Source organism: Pelodiscus sinensis, chromosome 3 (genome assembly GCF_052426305.1).
Source record: "Pelodiscus sinensis isolate ZL-2025 chromosome 3, ASM5242630v1, whole genome shotgun sequence".
NCBI classification, from domain to species: Eukaryota; Metazoa; Chordata; order Testudines; family Trionychidae; genus Pelodiscus; species Pelodiscus sinensis.
The window spans coordinates 26029342-26046806 of NC_143054.1; positions in this window are offsets into that span (position 1 = coordinate 26029342).

A 17465-nucleotide genomic window follows, 5' to 3' on the forward strand; every position below is an offset into this window, starting at 1 on the left:
TCCTATAAATTGTGTGGATACATAAATTTGGTGGGATGACTGTAGAGTGCTGACATCAAGCTAGTGAACGTGCATGGCCCCTTCTTTTGGGATGAGTGCTCTAGAGGAAAGGGATAATTGTACTATAGCATCTTTCCTTACAAAAGAGAGATAGAAAGGTGATAGATCAAGAGAGAAACTGCCCATGAGCAAAAGGAAAGAGTATGAGGAGAATAAAATAATTAGAGGAACAAAATCTTTTCAGGCAAGAAAGTGAAGAAATCTTTAGAACTGAATTTTCCTTGTAGATGATTGCTGAGAGGTAGTAGTAGAAAATAACATCAGGAATAAATAAACAGCAGCAACCGACAGGTTGTCAATAAGGACATAAGAAGCTCAAGGTTAGGTTGATGACTAAGTCTTGCATAGATCTTAAATTATTTAACATTTCTAAGAGCCACTACATATGACAGCCTGAATCCCCTAAAGCAGGGGTCTCCAAACTACGGCCCGCGGGCCGGATGCGGCCCGCGAGGCCCTCTCATCCGGCCCGTGGAGACCTTTTTGTCTGGCCCCGCCTTCTTCCGCGTGCTGGCGAGATTATCCCTGAGGCGCTTGAGTCCGAGCATTGGTGTCAGCGGGAGAAACTGATTCGCAGGCGGCTGCGCGAGGCCCCAGCGCGCGCACGGGACAGCAGGTAGCCCAGGTCAGGGACGGCTCCGCGTGCCGCTTGGCCGGGCGGGCGAAAAAGGGGGGTCTCGAAGGCGGGCTCCGGATCAGACCCGGCGGCAGAGGATCGCGGGAGGCTGGACGGAGGGGAGGAAACCCGACGGTGGTTTCTCAGGGGCTAGGAGCGAGGGGCTACTTCTCCGGGGGCGGGGCTGAGGAGCTGGTGCCCATTGCAGGAGGCAGTCTGGTTGCTGTGGCACAGTGATTACGTGTCTGCTTTCAAACCAGCTTTTCCCATTAAAATGCATGCCCCTTGTTCCATGAGGCTATGTTACAAATTGTCACCTCATTCCCTGCATGATAGGAGAGCGATCACATCTCTTCAAGTGTGAGTGTCTTAGGCTGAACATATTGAACCACCCCCAATTTCAAACAGTGATTTCTAAAGCCAGAAATGTCTGCTATTTTGGCATCCAGGAAACAATTTCACCATTCACACTAATACAGGTGTTCATATGTAGTGTATCAATGTGTTATTAAATAATAACTGAATAAAATAATATTAAATAAATAATTAAAAACAACATCCATTTTTTGATTGGTTTTTATTTGGACCTCAAGTGTGTAGTCGGCCCCCGAACTGCTGTTTGATAGTTAATGCGGCCCTCGGGCAGAAAAGTTTGGAGACCCCTGCCCTAAAGGATACACAAGTTTACATCACAACATTGTGAACTCCCTGGTTTGTCTTGAAATTTCAAAAAGCAAGACCTCAGAGTCTGAGGCTATGGCTCAAACACATTGTAGTTTGTCCCAGCTAATTGGTACCAAACACATCCACCATTAACATGTGTTCTTTAGTAGCACACACTCTTCAGAGGTACCCTGAAGTGCATCCCTTTAAGATACAATGCAGTTAAGCTCCATTGACTTAGGGATCATCTACAGAAGATTGGGACAGAGAACACCCTCACCAGTTCAACAATGGTGCGTAATAATGAAGCCTGTTCCTGCAGCACTGCAGACTTGGGCTACGTCTACACTGCACCTCTCTTGCGCAAAAGCTTATGCAAATAATAGTCACGCTTCATTTGCATAATTAACTAGGTGGTGTGTTTGTGCAAGAAGCTTGTGCTCAAAAAGGAGCTGTGTAGATGGCTCTTTTTTGCACAAAACCCCCTCTTGTGCCAGAGCCGTTCTTCCTCATTTTTTCAGGAAAAATGGCTGTTGCACAAGAGGGGGGCGGTTGCACAAAAAGGAGCTGTCTACACAGCTCCTTCTTGCGCAAAAGCCTCTTGAACAAAAACACCCCCTATTTAATTATGCAAATGAAGCACCACAATATGTTAATCTGTGCTTCTTTTGCATAGGCTTTTGCACAAGAAAGGTGCAATGTAGATGTAGCTAAACAATTCTGGGAAAAGAAAGCAAGAACAGGATGTCATTACATTGTGTGTCTGCCTTGATTCTTCATCATAAAGAGGTTATGAAATGGAATTCTTTTTGTTGTTGGTTTGTTTAGCCTTATTTACCCAGAAAGCATCTCTGCACAGAGGACAGGTCTGATCTATGCTTTGCAAAGTCCTATGTATATTAATAGCAATAATAATGACAGTTATTACAACATTTTATAGTTTAAGAAACAGTAGGAAACAATGGCTAGAAGTTAAATGCAGTCAAATTCAGTCACATATTTTTAACTGTAACTGGGATTAAACACTGGACTTCCCAAAGATGCCCCCTCTCCTAAACTCTTCAAATCAAAACTTTTTGGAAGACATGCTATAATACAAAGTACTGGGCTTAATACTAGAACAACAGTACTAAGTTCTATGGTGTTTGTTCTACAGGTCAGACTAAATTTAATGACCCTTCTGCCTTACATTCTGAGAATCTATGAATTTATTCATACTATTTTAAGTTCCTAATTATACACTAGCAAAAATAGGAAAAAGCAGATTGTAACTAAAATACATTAATGAAAACTAGCTACAAGATTTTAGCAATACAGGAAGAAGATAGCATATGTGAGCCAAATTGGAGGCCTCCATACATTAATGAAGGACTGGTCAATAAACATCCTAACTAGTATTCCAATTTGAAGCCTCAGCAAAGATAAATATGGAAACTTCACAGTTCAACTAGAAGAGTAATCAAGGAGTAGTCACCAGTCCTAGGAAGAAAGAGAAAGGTGTAGCTAGCGCTCTATGCCCTCCTGTATAGGTTCTGTGGATGTAGGATTTTCGCTGCATTGTCATTAGTCCCTTTGTGTTCTTCAGAGTGGGTTATTGAATGTGATTTAGAATTATCCTAAGAACCACTCAGAGCTAGAATCACCTTAGCAATTAGCAACCTGTTCTCTTTGCAGGGTAGTTAGTGTCTATTATACCAGACTTCAAACTGGTTTTCTATTCTGTGATATATGTGTAACCCCTCCTGTTCACTAGCCCAATGTCAGGTTATTCAGCATAGGGGAAGCCTTGTGACTTCTTACACAACTGTGGGAGGCTAGGCCTGAGGCTCCTTGGTATGCTCTACATTGTGTATTATGCGTGTGCACCTCAGACCATGCATTCTCAAACAAACCACCAGGAACAGGCTTTATTTTGTAAAAAAACCATAGAACGGGATCACAGTTCAGCAGCCACTCCTCTCTGCACGCAGCCTGCATGCTGCTTCTAGCTCAGTCCCTGCTCAGATCCTGCTGGGGGCAGAGGGTACACTCTACAATCACAACTTGTAGTTCTCAGGGCTGCTGTTGAAGCATGCTGGATCCTGGGCTACATATGATTAAATTATGACCATGTTGATCCAAGTTTCTGCAAAGTCTGTCATGTAGGTGTCTATAAAAAAATCATGGTTTGCCAAATATGATTATCTTACTTGAAAGTATATATTGTTTTTGTATCTGAAGTTATGAATATGGACTCTGAACCTATATTTCAAAGGTGTTCACTTCTGTGATCACACTAAGAGGACAGTTTGCTTCTAGTCTGGCCAGCACATATAAAGGGACTATTCAAGTTGAATGGCTCATCAAAAAACTTTTAACTCACAATGGATCATAGAGGCTTATGCCTTTCTGATGGATCTCCCTGAAGACATTCTAGCTAGATTATGGGTAATGGCCTCTGCTATAACTCAGCAAAGTATGCAGAGATGTGAGACATTAAACTCAATCTTGTTACTTATATTTTCCCATGAGCTGTGTTGAGGGCTTTGTTTATAAAAGCCTTGGAAGCATCTTCATTTGGCTTCTTTCCTACTCTGATCCCTAGACTATTGATTCATATTAATGGGAACATTCTAACCAAAGAACTCAGGATCTTGCAATCATTTGGGAGCAACCAGAGGCATAACCAGTCAGGAATATATGCCATCACTTCTTTAAGCTTGAGCCAAGAACTTTGCACTTATTGTGAGTATTTGATTCCTTTAACCAATTTGTATTCTCACCTTTCTTTTCATATACATGAACTTTTAGATATTAGATACTAAGGGACTGGCCATAAGCATATATTTGTATAAGATCTGAAGTATTCATTAACATGGTGGGGAATATGTCCTATTTTTAATTGATTTTTTTAATCTGATAAACAAGATTTTCAATCATCATATTTGAGTTGGCAGTCTGGGAGGACTCCCATAGCCTGGGCTGTATTAAGGCAACTGTATTTGGCTTCCTGGTAACCATGATGGTATTTTTCCCCTAGTTTGGTGGATGTAAGTATTAGAATAACCACCAGCTTCAAAGACTGTCTGCCCCATTCTTTGTAGTTTGCCCTACATTGAGGCTGTGACCAGACTCAAGGTTTTTTTTGAAATAAGTAGCCTTTTTTTGAAAAAACTTCACCTGCGTCTAGACTACAGCCACGTTCTTTTGAAATTAAATCGAAAGAACGCGGCTTTTCTTTCGATGGCGGAAAACCTCATTTCACGAGGAAGAACGCCTTTTTTCGAAAGTGCTCTTTTGAAAAAAGGCGTTCTTGAATGCAAACAGGGCTTTTCGAAGGAGAGCATCCAGACTGCCTGGGTGCTTTCTTTCGAAAAAGCGGCTTGCTTTTTCGAAAGTACTGCTTGCAGTCTAGACGCTCTTTTTCGAAAGAGGCTTTTTCGAAAGTATCTTTCGAAAAAGCCTCTTTTGAAAGAGGCTTGCAGTCTAGACGTAGCCTGAGCAATCCCATCATACCTCCCCCTCCTCTTCCAGTCCCAGTCACATGTTCATTCCAGTGTATGCTTCCAAGTATTGAAATTTCACCTATAAAACTCAGTGCTGTTTGTGACCTATCATATTTCTCCTTTACTTCCACAATTGAATGCTGAGATTTCAGCTTCTGCAGGTTGTAGGTAGGGCATATTAATGTCAAATGTAGATGAGACAGTCACCAATGGGTATACTCTGCCTATATTTTATATGAAACCAAGATATCTGTATTTCTCTGGGATATAGGTTAAATCTAATACAATGTGGTCCTGGCCCATTACTGAGATTACTAGGTGCTATTATAATGCAAACAAAAAGTAATAATAAATAATAATAATAAGAAGAAGAACAATAATGATAAATACAATTGAGTGCCAGCCAGTTTCAGCTACTCAAGATTCAGAAGGAGCTGGACAGGAGCTGTGAGTTCAGCTCTCCATCATCCCTCCCGCCCCTGCCCCCGAACACACACACACACACACACTCCTCCCTGAGTTCATAATTTTTTTGCCCAGTGTTATTTATAACTGTTGATTGCTATTCAAGCTAAATATGATTCAGCAAGTGCTAAATGGTTCTCTGCTAGTTTTATATTGAAAATTCCAGATGCATAAATTACAACACAAAGCTCATTTGCGAAAAAATGAATTGTACATTTATGCTAATTTAAGTTGTGCTGTTAATTTCCTGCTATGAAAATTTACCCCTAAAATCTTTTAAAAGGCCAAATTATAAAAGCTGTCAAATTATAGCATGAAAAATGGTATCAGCTGCTAAACATAATTAACGGTTCGGTAACGAAACCCCAGATATGACAAAAGTTACTTTTTTTTTCCAAACATCAATTTAATTGTAATTAAAAATAATATTTACACAGGCACTTTTCATCTTCAAAGTGCTTTCCAGATGTTAACTAATTATGCCTGTGAGGTAGATAAATATGATTATAATCCACATTTAATAGAAGGGGAAATGGAGGCAGATATAATTGTTTAACCGACTTGCCCAAAGGCAGAATGTGTCAAAGCCAGGACTAGAACTCAGGAGTTCCTGGTGGTAATCAAATGAAAAAGATATTTGGCAAGTTTCTGAATTAAATGCCATCAACTGTACTGCCAATGAGTCATGGGTGTATGTGATAATTTGACTGCATAGGAAGAAATGGGAACTGAGTGAACAATATGTTAATCTAAACATGAAGCTGTTTTTACAGGTTTTCAGATGTGAATAATGATGCTAAGAAGGGTTTGAATTTGAAACCCATATTTCCAGCTTCTCAAATACTATATTTTACAAATAACTTCAGAGATAATTAAGAAGACAAACATCTAACTGTTGAGGCTTTAATTCCATACTTAGCACTGTGTTATTTAATCATCTCAAATATCTAAAAAAAAGCTACAAAGAACTGTGGCACCTGAATTATGTAGAATAAATTAATAACCAAGAATAATCAACCAAAAAAGAGTTCTACAAGCTGCAGCATTCACTGGACTTATTAGGGACAGATTCTACCAGCTCATGCATCCAGTGCTTCAAGGGTTACCAAAGAGTCACATTATAAAGGAAAGGTTGGGCAGATGCTCTCAAAGTTTCAATGACTTTCATATGAGGGGAAAAAATGGTTAGTTCCCCTAGTAGAAAAATGGAGTAAACAAGCAGGCTGTGATGCACCGGAATATGCTTCTGTATCCCCCTGGTCTGTTAGGGAGGCCACAAGTAAATTTGGACAAAACTATCTTCAAACTTTATATTTGGAAGCCTGGAGAAATATAAATAAATGTTCATGGAGTGAAGGATGGTAGGACACCAAATAGCGGAGAGTGGCTCAAATCAAAAGCAAAGTTTAAAAACCCTTGATCTATAAGAAAAAGCTTGGATCCTATTAGCAGGCCTCCTGATAGTAATTCCAGGCCCCAGGATAAAACAGTCAATGGACCCCCTAAAAAACATGAGTGTGGCATTCCCTACGGTTGGGTCCAGGAGAACATTCACTTCTTTCCAGTCTGCTACTGTCAGGCTGTGTCTAGACTGACCAGTTTTTCCGGAAAATGAGCCGCTTTTCTGGAAAAACTTGCCATCTGTCTACACTGGCTGCTTGAATTTCTGCAAAAGCACTGACTTTCTACTGTAAGAAATCAGTGCTTTTTGCGGAAATACTATGCTGCTCCCATTCGGGCAAAAGTCCCTTTTGCACAAAAGGGCCAGTGTAGACAGCTCAGATTTGTTTTCCGCAAAAAAGTCTAGACTGCATCCCTTTTCCGTAAAAGGGATGCAAATTAGACACATCGCAATTGCAAATGAAGCGGGGATTTAAATCCCCCCTGCTTCATTTGCATAAACATGGCTGCCGCTTTTTTCTGGCTCAGAGCTTTGCCGGAAAAAAGTGCCAGTCTAGACGGGGATCTTTCGGAAAATAAAGCCTTTTCCGAAAGATCCCTTATTCCTTTTTTTTTAAGAGGAATTAGAAGATCATTCTTAAAAAAAAGATCCCTTATTCCTCTTAAAAAAAAGGAATAAGGGATCTTTCGGAAAAGGCTTTATTTTCCGAAAGATCCCCGTCTAGACTGGCGCTTTTTTCCGGCAAAGCTCCGAGCCGGAAAAAAGCGGAAGCCATGTTTATACAAATGGAGCGGGGGGTGGGATTTAAATCCCCGCTTCATTTGCAATTGTGATGTGTCTAATTTGCATCCCTTTTACGGAAAAGGGATGCAGTCTAGACACAGCCCATGATTCAGGTCCGAGTGGGGGACCATTATAGCTATTATAATTTATGTATTTGTATTCAGTAGCACTTATAAGTCTCAACTGTGATCAGGGACTTATTGTGCAGGGTGCCAGTTTCCTCTTATAGAGAGGCTACAATCTAATCAGACAAGACAAACAAAGAACTGCTATCCCCATTTTACAGATAAGGATGAAAATTGAGGCCCAGAGAGATTAAGTGATTTACTCAAAATAGTATTCTGTCCCCCTCCCACTCCCATCCTTGAATCAGAACCAGTCCACAAGCAGTCAGAGAATCCCCCTGCAATTGGCACTGCATAGTGTCATCACAGTCATCCCTACACTACACCGACTGCTAATTCCAGCTTCCAGAGGCAGCAGATCTGAGGAAGAGAATTGAACAGAGAGCTCCTACTGTTACCCCCAGGGCCATCCTTCATCTCTGTGTAAAAAACTCTTCCCAGAAATAAGTATGGACTTTGAAGATGTGTGAATAAATACTGTGACAAAGTCAGGCCAGAGGGCTGCATCAGTGAGAGAATGCAGCCTTAGAAGGATAAAAGGTCCTCTCCCCTCTTCACTAGAAGTGGGTTACTGCAGGTCAGTCAGGAACAGCTGACAAGGAGCTGCCTGGGGTAGATTAGGATCAGCTGAGGCAGAGCTACCTTACATCAATTAGTGTCAGCTGAGATCTTTTTAAAGCTTCCCCTCTTCAGCAGAGGGGGAGAGGGACATAGGTACATACACATCCAAATCGCAGGGGGGTGAGTAACTTGAAGAAGAGAGTATCAGAGGGGTAGCTGTGTTAGTCTGAATCTGCAAAAGCGACGAGGAGTCCTGTGGCACCTTATGAAGAAGAGAGGCTGATCACACATCCACAGAGCTTGTGATCCCACAGTTTGCTGGGCAAAACCAGGGGGAGAGTGAACGACCTTTGGTCCTTCCCAGGGGAAGGCTATAAGACTAAACCTCCCTAAGGGGAAGGCTGAATGTCTAGAGGTAGTAGATCAGGGGTGCGTTACCTGAGGCCCATCTTGTCAAGGGAAAGAAGTGCAGAGGCTTGCAAGGGGAAAATGGGCTCTTGCCACAATACACTGGAAGGCACTTATGCTGTTTGACCCATTCCTAAAGCCTACAGCTAAAATAACCCCACCACTCTACATTAGTGGCACACAATTCTGCATATATAGTCACTGGCATATGCAACAATGTGAAAAGGAAGCCATCTGAAGTGTCTTTAAAAATATGGCTCTTTATGCCTAAATTTAGGGAATGCTTAATGCACTGTTTCTCAAACTGTGCTCTGCGGAGCCCCAGGGCTCTGCAAGACATCTCCAGGGGCTCCGCAAGGCTGACAAACTGGAAACATTAATAGGTACAACACATACAGTCAGTGGACCATTGGGGCTCCGCATAAATTTGTACGCATGTAAAGGGCTCCAGAGCCCAAAAAGTTTGAGAACTGCTGGCTTAATGTAATGCTGTCTAAAGATTAGAGCAGCACACTGGGTTCTACTCCTGTCTCTGCCACTGATTCATTGATTTTCCTTAGGCAAATCATTTAATCTCCCTGAGCCAAATTCACTATGATACTGGGTTCCATCCAATCCCCACCCAGAACATGGAGGAAAATCCCAGCTAAAATCTGGCTGAAACAAAGAACTAATATATGGGAGATGGAGGGTCCCAACATTAACCATGTCTTAAATAATGTTTGAAAGTGCATTCTGCTCCTTCCATGTGCTTATGGGCTTTATAAACCCACATCAGTGAATGTATGAAATCTCACAATAGTGTCCCAAGGCTTGTATGTACTTCTTTGACATGTTATGCAGTTGAAGCTCTTTTTGGAGTTTTGTTTCCCCCTTGTTCCCTGTCAGCCACATAGATACAGGAAGTTTCACTTCTGGATAAAAAGTTGCAGTGATTGGGGAGCTGCTGCCCAGGGACCCTCTTCCCAAACACTGTCCAATGAGGTGCACAGAACTTAGTGAGCCAGCCTGGCGGAGCTGTTCTGCTGTCTACGGTGGGCTCTGGGACTAAGAAATGTGCATCTAGGAGCCCTGCATCCTGCCCGGGCAATTTAAAATAGCCTATGGTTCTGGGGCTCTCTGCCACCACCGACGCTACTGCAGGCCTTTTAAATCTGCCAGATCCCTGCACAATTGTCCCTTCACCCCCTTAATAGTGGGCCTTCCTATCAGTTACTTTTTGTGTGGTGCCCATCTTGGCTACATACTAGCAGTTTAATCCTGGCCCCGTGTAAGTCAATGGGAGTTTTGCCCTTGTCTTCAGTGCAGTCTGGAATAGAAAACTTATTGCAAGTCAAGAGGGGTGTTTTGGCACAGCTGGATGTAGGATGACTACACAACTCCTGCCCACACAAAGACTGGCTCAAGCAGGTGTTAAATTCTGCAAGGACTCAACTCACCACACGTAAATACTAAGCAGAAATATAGTTAGTAGTTTTTATTTATTTAAAATCAAGTCCTTACTACATTCTCCAGTCATTCCCTAAACCAAACATACCTCTCAATCCTCAACTGCTGTAAACCAGGCTATGCAGATTTAATCCAGGTGTGGACCTGACCCAAAGACACTGCTTTATGGTGGGATCCACAAAGGTACTTAGGTGCCTAAATGATATCTTAGGCACCACTTTGCTCAACAAATATCCCACTTGTCTGCCCCCTAGTCCTTAAAGGCTCTACACTCACTTGGTACCTATATTTTTTTCCTTTGAGGATTTGCACAGCTGCTTATGTCCTGCCTGGACATGAGCATTATGTCCAGGTGCCTGTTCGCCTCCTAAGCCCCAGAGTGATTCACAAACCAAGACAGAAAAGTGTTTGGTTGCCCAAGTTGCATACATGGTTCTGATCCAGGAGGGGGCATCTGAGCATACCTAGTGAATCAGATCGCTCTCAAAAGTTCACACAAAGCAGCTGGAGGGCATGGAGGGAAAAGGAAGAGGAGGATCTAAGGTACAAAGTCATTTTAATCCTTTTGCTGGCTGAAGTAATATTTCACTCTTTCATTGTTTAATTAAAGTGCAACCAGTGGCCACCACCTGTTATATCCCAACTGCTCTCCCTTCTTTCTCTTTATTATTTTTGGCCAAGAAAGGACTGACCCTGCTCCTGGCTATGACTCCCTGTCAGAGGGAGGTGCACTCCCTTAGGCACATCACTCCCTCTGAAGGGCAAGGCTTAGGACCCACAGACTCAGCATTCCCTATTAGTTTAGGTTGCTCTTTATTCAGCTTACTGGCGTCTATGAATCCCATTCTTAGGCATCCAGACTCCTTATAAAGCCATTTGGTGACAAGGTACCTAAAGGGTTAGAAATGTTAATGCTGATTTGAAAGCCCCACTTGTGTATATGTCTTGTAAATGAGATTATATCAAGAATGTACCTGACTCATATCAACAATATTTTTATCTTATCATACATAAGCCTGAAAGGCCCTGCCTTTTACCAACAATCAATCATTACAGTTACCTCTCCAGAGTAAAATAAAATGTTTAAAACTAAAATATTTTTCTCTTATTCCTTGTTTTGCACTAACATATGGACTTGTCCATTAATAGAAAAACAAAGTCTCTTTATACCATAACAAAAGGGCTAAATTTCAGTGTACGGTATTTATTTTGGCAAATAGTCAAGGGAAATATATTGAGTTACCGGTAATCATATTAAAAAAAAAGAAATTGGAAGGTTTTTATCATGTCTAAATAATTTAAAGTATTTATAGCATCTCAGACACTGAGCAAAATGTGCACAGGGAAGGATCACATCAGCCTCTACTGAAATGTAGCCATCTCTTGGGTGGAACATGGTCATTATTTAATACAATATTATTAGTAATGGCACTTACACAGCTGAAAAACAATATATCGTCTGAAGCTTGAGAGAGTGTTTAGCTTGGCAGAATGGAATTACCTAAACTGTAATATGACCAAACTAAAAGGCAACTCCAATTAAAGAAAGCACAATGGTATATTTATTTACCACACGTGGTTGTAACCTTGGCATTTCAGCAAGCGCGGAAGACAGATCCTACATCAGCCCAGCATTCTGTAACATTATGCTAAAATGATAGCTCAAGAGGAACTGCAAGGACCATTTCTGCCAATTACTACTCTTCCAGCATCACCTTCCTTAGCTTCTGCCAACACATTGGAAGTCACTCACCCAACCCAATCTGACATAGATTGTGAGCTCTTGCAAGATCACTGCACAAAGTACTATGACTGCTGGTAGAGGAAAAAAATAAAGATTGATGCCCAGATCTCATCTAAAGGCCTTAGGACAGAAGTTTTCAAACTGTGAGTCAAGACCAGTGTTCCTATAAGTTGTGTGCTTGTACAGCTGCTCAGGAGAGAGTTCAATGCTTTCCAGTTGATTAGTGGAGCACCCACAGCTAGGTTGTTTCTACTAGTAGTGCACATTCACATGTGTGTCAGCAGAGGCCACTAGACAGGAGGGAACCTGGGAGGCTACTGGCCATGTGACCCTACCTAGCATGGGGAAGGGCTGGAAAAAACCCATTGGTCCCTGTTCTGCCCCTCATTGCCCTTGCTCCGCACCCTCTCTTCCTCTTTCTCCAATGAGGTAGCCCAGGGGACTAACAGGGCTGGTACCAGCAGCAGCAGGAGTCTGTCACCCACTCACACTCACTAGCAGTGGTGGGAGAAACAGAGCAGGGTGCCCCTGCTGCTTTTCTCCCCCGGCTGACCATTGCAGTGTTCTGCTCCCACCAGAGAGTGCAGGAGTGGTCCTGACAGCATCTGCAAGCTCATGAATAGATGCAAGCTCTCCATAGACCAGGGTGCACCAATTCAAAGCAGCACCAGATCATTTCAGAACAGATGCAAAACCTGCATACATCTCCCCTGCCAAAAAATTCCCAACACACTTTGAAGTTCCATGGGTCCTACACATGCCTCTCAAAACACATAGGCTATGTCTGCACGGCAGTGCTATTTTGGGATACTGGAGTATCCAGAAATAGCTATACCACATCTTAACAGCAAGCCCGTTATTTCGGGCTCACTATTCCGATGTCCCTGTAAACCTCATTGTTAAGGTGTGTAGACAGGGTCAAATTACAAAATAAGCTATTTCGAAATAAAATATGCAATTTGTGTAACTCAAATTGTGTATCTTATTTCGAACTACAGTGCAGTGAAGACATAGCTATAATGTATCTCATGACATGCACTAACTGCCACAATAACAATCAAACAATCTATAGACTCTTGAATGAATTCACACAAGAAAATAAAAGAAAGAAACACCCTCTCATTCCTGGGTGAATACTTTTCCCAAAGTGATCACTCTAAATCTGACCTATTAGTCCTCACCTCAAAGAAACTGGCACAGCACTTTCAAAAAATGAGCTTGAGAGCTTAAGTTCATAACTCTGCTAGACAAAAAGTCTATGTCTACACAAAAAATCTTCCAGCAGTACAGCTGTACTATTGCAGCTGTGTCAATGTAAGTTGTCCTATTAGCCACTCTGTGCCACTGGGACACCATCTCCAGCCAACGTAGCATTGTCCACACCTGGAGCTTCCTGGGATGAAATTTATATTGTTCAGGGGCATGTTCTTTCACATCCCAACCAACAAGTGTTTTACAGACAATAGTTCTGATGGAGACATTATCTAAAAGTCATGGATTCAATATTTGTTTTATTACAAACTGTAACCCACCAACCCATTCTTCGGGTACGTCTAGACTACAGGCTTTGGTTGATAGAGGCTTTGTCTCTGTTGACAAAGAGCGTCTAGACTACAGCCAGTTCTGTTGACAAAGCAAGCAGCTTTTTTGACAGAGAGTCTAGATGCTCTCTTTTGAAAAAGCACAATGTGGATGCAACATCGCCTTTTGTCAACAGAACCCTGTAGTCTAGACACACCTTTAGTGCTACAGCTGCAGAGATAGCTAGCTAATCTACCTTGAATGATCTCTTATCATATGTGCTAACTACTTATAAAAAGCAATCTGTTGCATCTTGCATTTTGCTGTGATACTGGGAGCACCTTTTCCACACCTGAAGAAACTTTGTGTGACTTGAAAGCTTGTCTCTCTCACTTACAGTACGTCTACACAGCAGGGCTAAAGTCAAAATAAGCTATGCAACTTGAGCTACAGCAATTGCATAGCTTAAGTCAAAATAGCTTATTTCAGCTTTTGGCATTGTCTACACAGTAGGAAGTCCCAGAAAGAGCACTCTTCCTCTGACTACCCTTACTCCATGGAAAATGAGTGTTACAGAAGTCCTCCAGCTCGACATTTTTTTTGACATTGTCAAAATAGCTGCTTGTAGTATAGATGCGGACTCTGTTATTTCAGAATAACGTCACTGCTGCGTAGTGATACCCTAACAGAAGTTGGTCCAATAAAATATATTACCTTACTCACCCTGTCTCTCTAATATATTGGGACCAGCATGGCTACAAGTGGCCTAAAACCTGCTGAACTGAGGCAAAAAAACAAAAATAAAATAAATTTGAAAAACCAAGATTTGTTTTGTTTTGTTTTGTTTTGTTTTGGTGTGACTAAGATATATGATTGAATCATCCCCCTTTTGAATATATTTTGTATTTCTTTTCTATTTAGGCTGTGAACTCTTCAGGGCAAAGACAGTCTCTTATTGTATATTTTTAGAATGCCTCACACAAGCAGACACTAATCTAGGTCCCCCCATTACTACTTTGTGTAACAAATAATCATTATATAGAGCAGTGGTGGGAAATCTCCAATGTGACCTGTCAGGGTAATCTGCTGATGGGCCATGAGCCATATTATTTATATTGACAATCCATTGGCATGGACTTCCAGCGGCTGTGGCTGCAGTTCGCTGTTCCTGGCCAATGGGAACTGCAGGTGGGGAACCATGCCTGCGGGTGGTCAATGTCAGCAAATGTCTCACAGCCCACCAGAGGATTACTCTGATGAGCCACATGTGGCCCGTGGACCAAAGATTGCCCACCATTGACACAGAGGGAAGCATGATCTTTACATTAAGAACCATCTCATAATACTATATGTCTGTACAGCATCTAATAGAAACAAAACTCTAAAGGCTGCTAAGTGTTACAGGAATACAATTTTTATTCTTAATTAGTTGGAAAAAAAAAACAATTTCCAAGATGTAAAATTGTATTGCTGACTCACCAATATCAAATCCTGCTTTCTGAAGTTCACAGTTAAGGAATATTTTTAGCTTATGAATTTGACTTTTTAGTGTGGTGCACAATTGAAAAACAAAGAAACAGTCCTTTCTGTTCTGAGACCAAGAGACATCTATTCTAGCTGTTGGGTTTTTTTATTCCCTGAAAAATATTTGAGCCAGCAGAAGTATACTTGGAAGGAGGCCATATTGTAACCAAACAATGTCAATCTGTAATATATCAAATTGATTTTAGATTAATGGAGTGTAATAACAATTCGTTTTAATATAGCTATTGATGTCTTTAATGTAAAATAAGCAAAATGTGTCCACTTCTGGTAATAAGACCACTATATTAAATCAGAGGTTGTAGCAGATCTGTGCACTTAAATTATAGTCATGAATTAGCTTACTTGAAAGTATACAAGTCTTCAAGGACACTATAGAAATTTAATGCTCTATAGGATTAGCTTTGTCAAACTGCACTGTGAAGATCCTGAGGGTCTCATAGCTTATGATTTCCAGCCTTTAATACTCCTTCATTTAAATGTCTTTAGAAATAATAATAGGGTCTGAAATCAGAATGTGCTATTTAGGGAAAATATAATTATAACAGTTGTCCGTTTAGGATGAACCACAGGGAAATAGAATATACATATAGAAGTAGCTTGCCTGGGTCTGCATGGAGTGGGGGGCTGAGTTTACACTGCAGAGCTTTTCTGGGATACCAGAGGTTTTGCTGCATCCAAGGAATGTGTCCACTTTTTCTGAACAGTTTCTGAGAAAGTAAGCACGTTCTTTCACCATCCCTCTATTCCTCGTTCTATGAGGAATAAGGGATATTCTGAAAGAGGAGATTTTTCTGAAATTTGGCCCTGAGTAGATGGGCCAAATATTGGAAAAGCCTCTTCCAAAAAAAAGCAGAAAAAGACACACAAATTGCAGTTCACAATTTGTGTATCTTTTTCCAACTTTTCTTTGAATCTAGACATAGCCAGAGAGAGCTATTTCAACCATCTAAAATAAAAAGTTGTCTTCAATGCAGTCCAATAACTTATTGGATAGTCTGTGCCTCACTGTGTTAGTTTCCCAACATATGTCTGGATAGTTGAAGTCCCCCATTACCACTAAATTCTGTGCTTTGGATGTTTCTGTTAGTTGTTTAACAAAAGCCTCACCCACCTCTTCTACATGGGTTGGTGGCCTGTAGTAGACCCCTAACATGACATCACCCTTGTTTTTTACCCCTTTTAGCCTAACTCAGAGACTTTCAACACATCTGTCTCCTATGTCCATTTCTACCTCAGTCCGAGTATATACATTTTTAATATACAAGGCAACACCTCCTCCCTTTTTTCCCCGCCTGAGTAAGCTGTACCCTTCTATACCAATATTCCAATTGTGTGTGTATTAGCCCACCAAGTCTCTGTGGGTAAGTCTACACTGCCACCCTAGTTCGAACTATGGTGGCTAATATAGGCATTCGAAGTTGCAAATGAAGCCCGGGATTTAAATATCCCGGGCTTCATTTGCATCTTGCCGGGCACCGCCATTTTTAAATCCCCCTTAGGGTAGACTCCATGCCCGTGGCTTCACGCGGCATGGAGTTGGTAGTTCGAATTAGGCTCTCTAATTCGAACTACCGGCACACCTCGTTCCACGAGGAGTAACGGTAGTTCGAATTAGAGAGCCTAATTTGAACTACCTACTCCGTGCTGCGTGTAGCCGTGGGCACGGAGTCCGCACTAATGGGGATATAAAAATGGCGGTGCTCGGCAAGATGCAAATGCCTATATTAGCCACCCTAGTTCGAACTAGGGTGGCAGTGTAGACATACCCTGTGATACTAAGTATGTCATAGTTGTATTAATTTATTAGCACGTCAAATTCTTTCTGCTTATTAACCATACTTCTTGCATTTGTATATAGGCATCTAAGATACTGATTTGATCTTGCCTCCCAATTCTGATTTTCCCCTCCTTTTTCTCTGCTATTATCGCCCACTTTCCCTCCCATTTCTGACCCATCTCCCAAGTCTCCATGTTCTTCACTTACCTGTGGGCTTTCATCATCTGTCACTGTCGAACCTAGTTTAAAGCTCTCCTCATACGGTCTTCCCCTTCCTCGAAAGGTGAACGCCATCCCTGCTTAGCAGTCCTTCTTGGAATAGGTGGGAGAGCTACAGGAGGAGGTGGCTAGGCTGAGGAGCATCTGAATCCACAAGCATCGAGGAAGCCAAAGCCCTCCTGGCAACACCATTTTTGCATCCAGGCATTCACCTCCAGGATGCACCTGTCTCTGCCTGGGCCCCTGCCTTTGACTCGAAGGACTGAGGAGAAAACCACCTGCGCTCCAAACTCCTTCGCCTGTACTCCCAGAGCCCTGTAGTCACTCTTGATCGGCTCAGTGTCACACCTTGCAGTATCATTAGTGCCCACATAGATGAATAGCACGGAGTAGTAGGCAGAGGGCCAGATAATCTTTGACAATGCCTTTGTAATGTCTCAGATACGAGCCCTTGGCAGGCAGCACTTCCTGAGATGACATGTCAGGGTGACAGATGGGTGCCTCCATCCCCCTCAGAAGAAACTCTCTGACCACCACTATCCTACATTTCCTCCTTGCAGTGGTGGCAGCAGCCCTCCCAGTCTTCTCCTCCTCAGCTGTAGCAGGTGATTCCTTATTTCCTGTATCAAGAAGAGCATAATG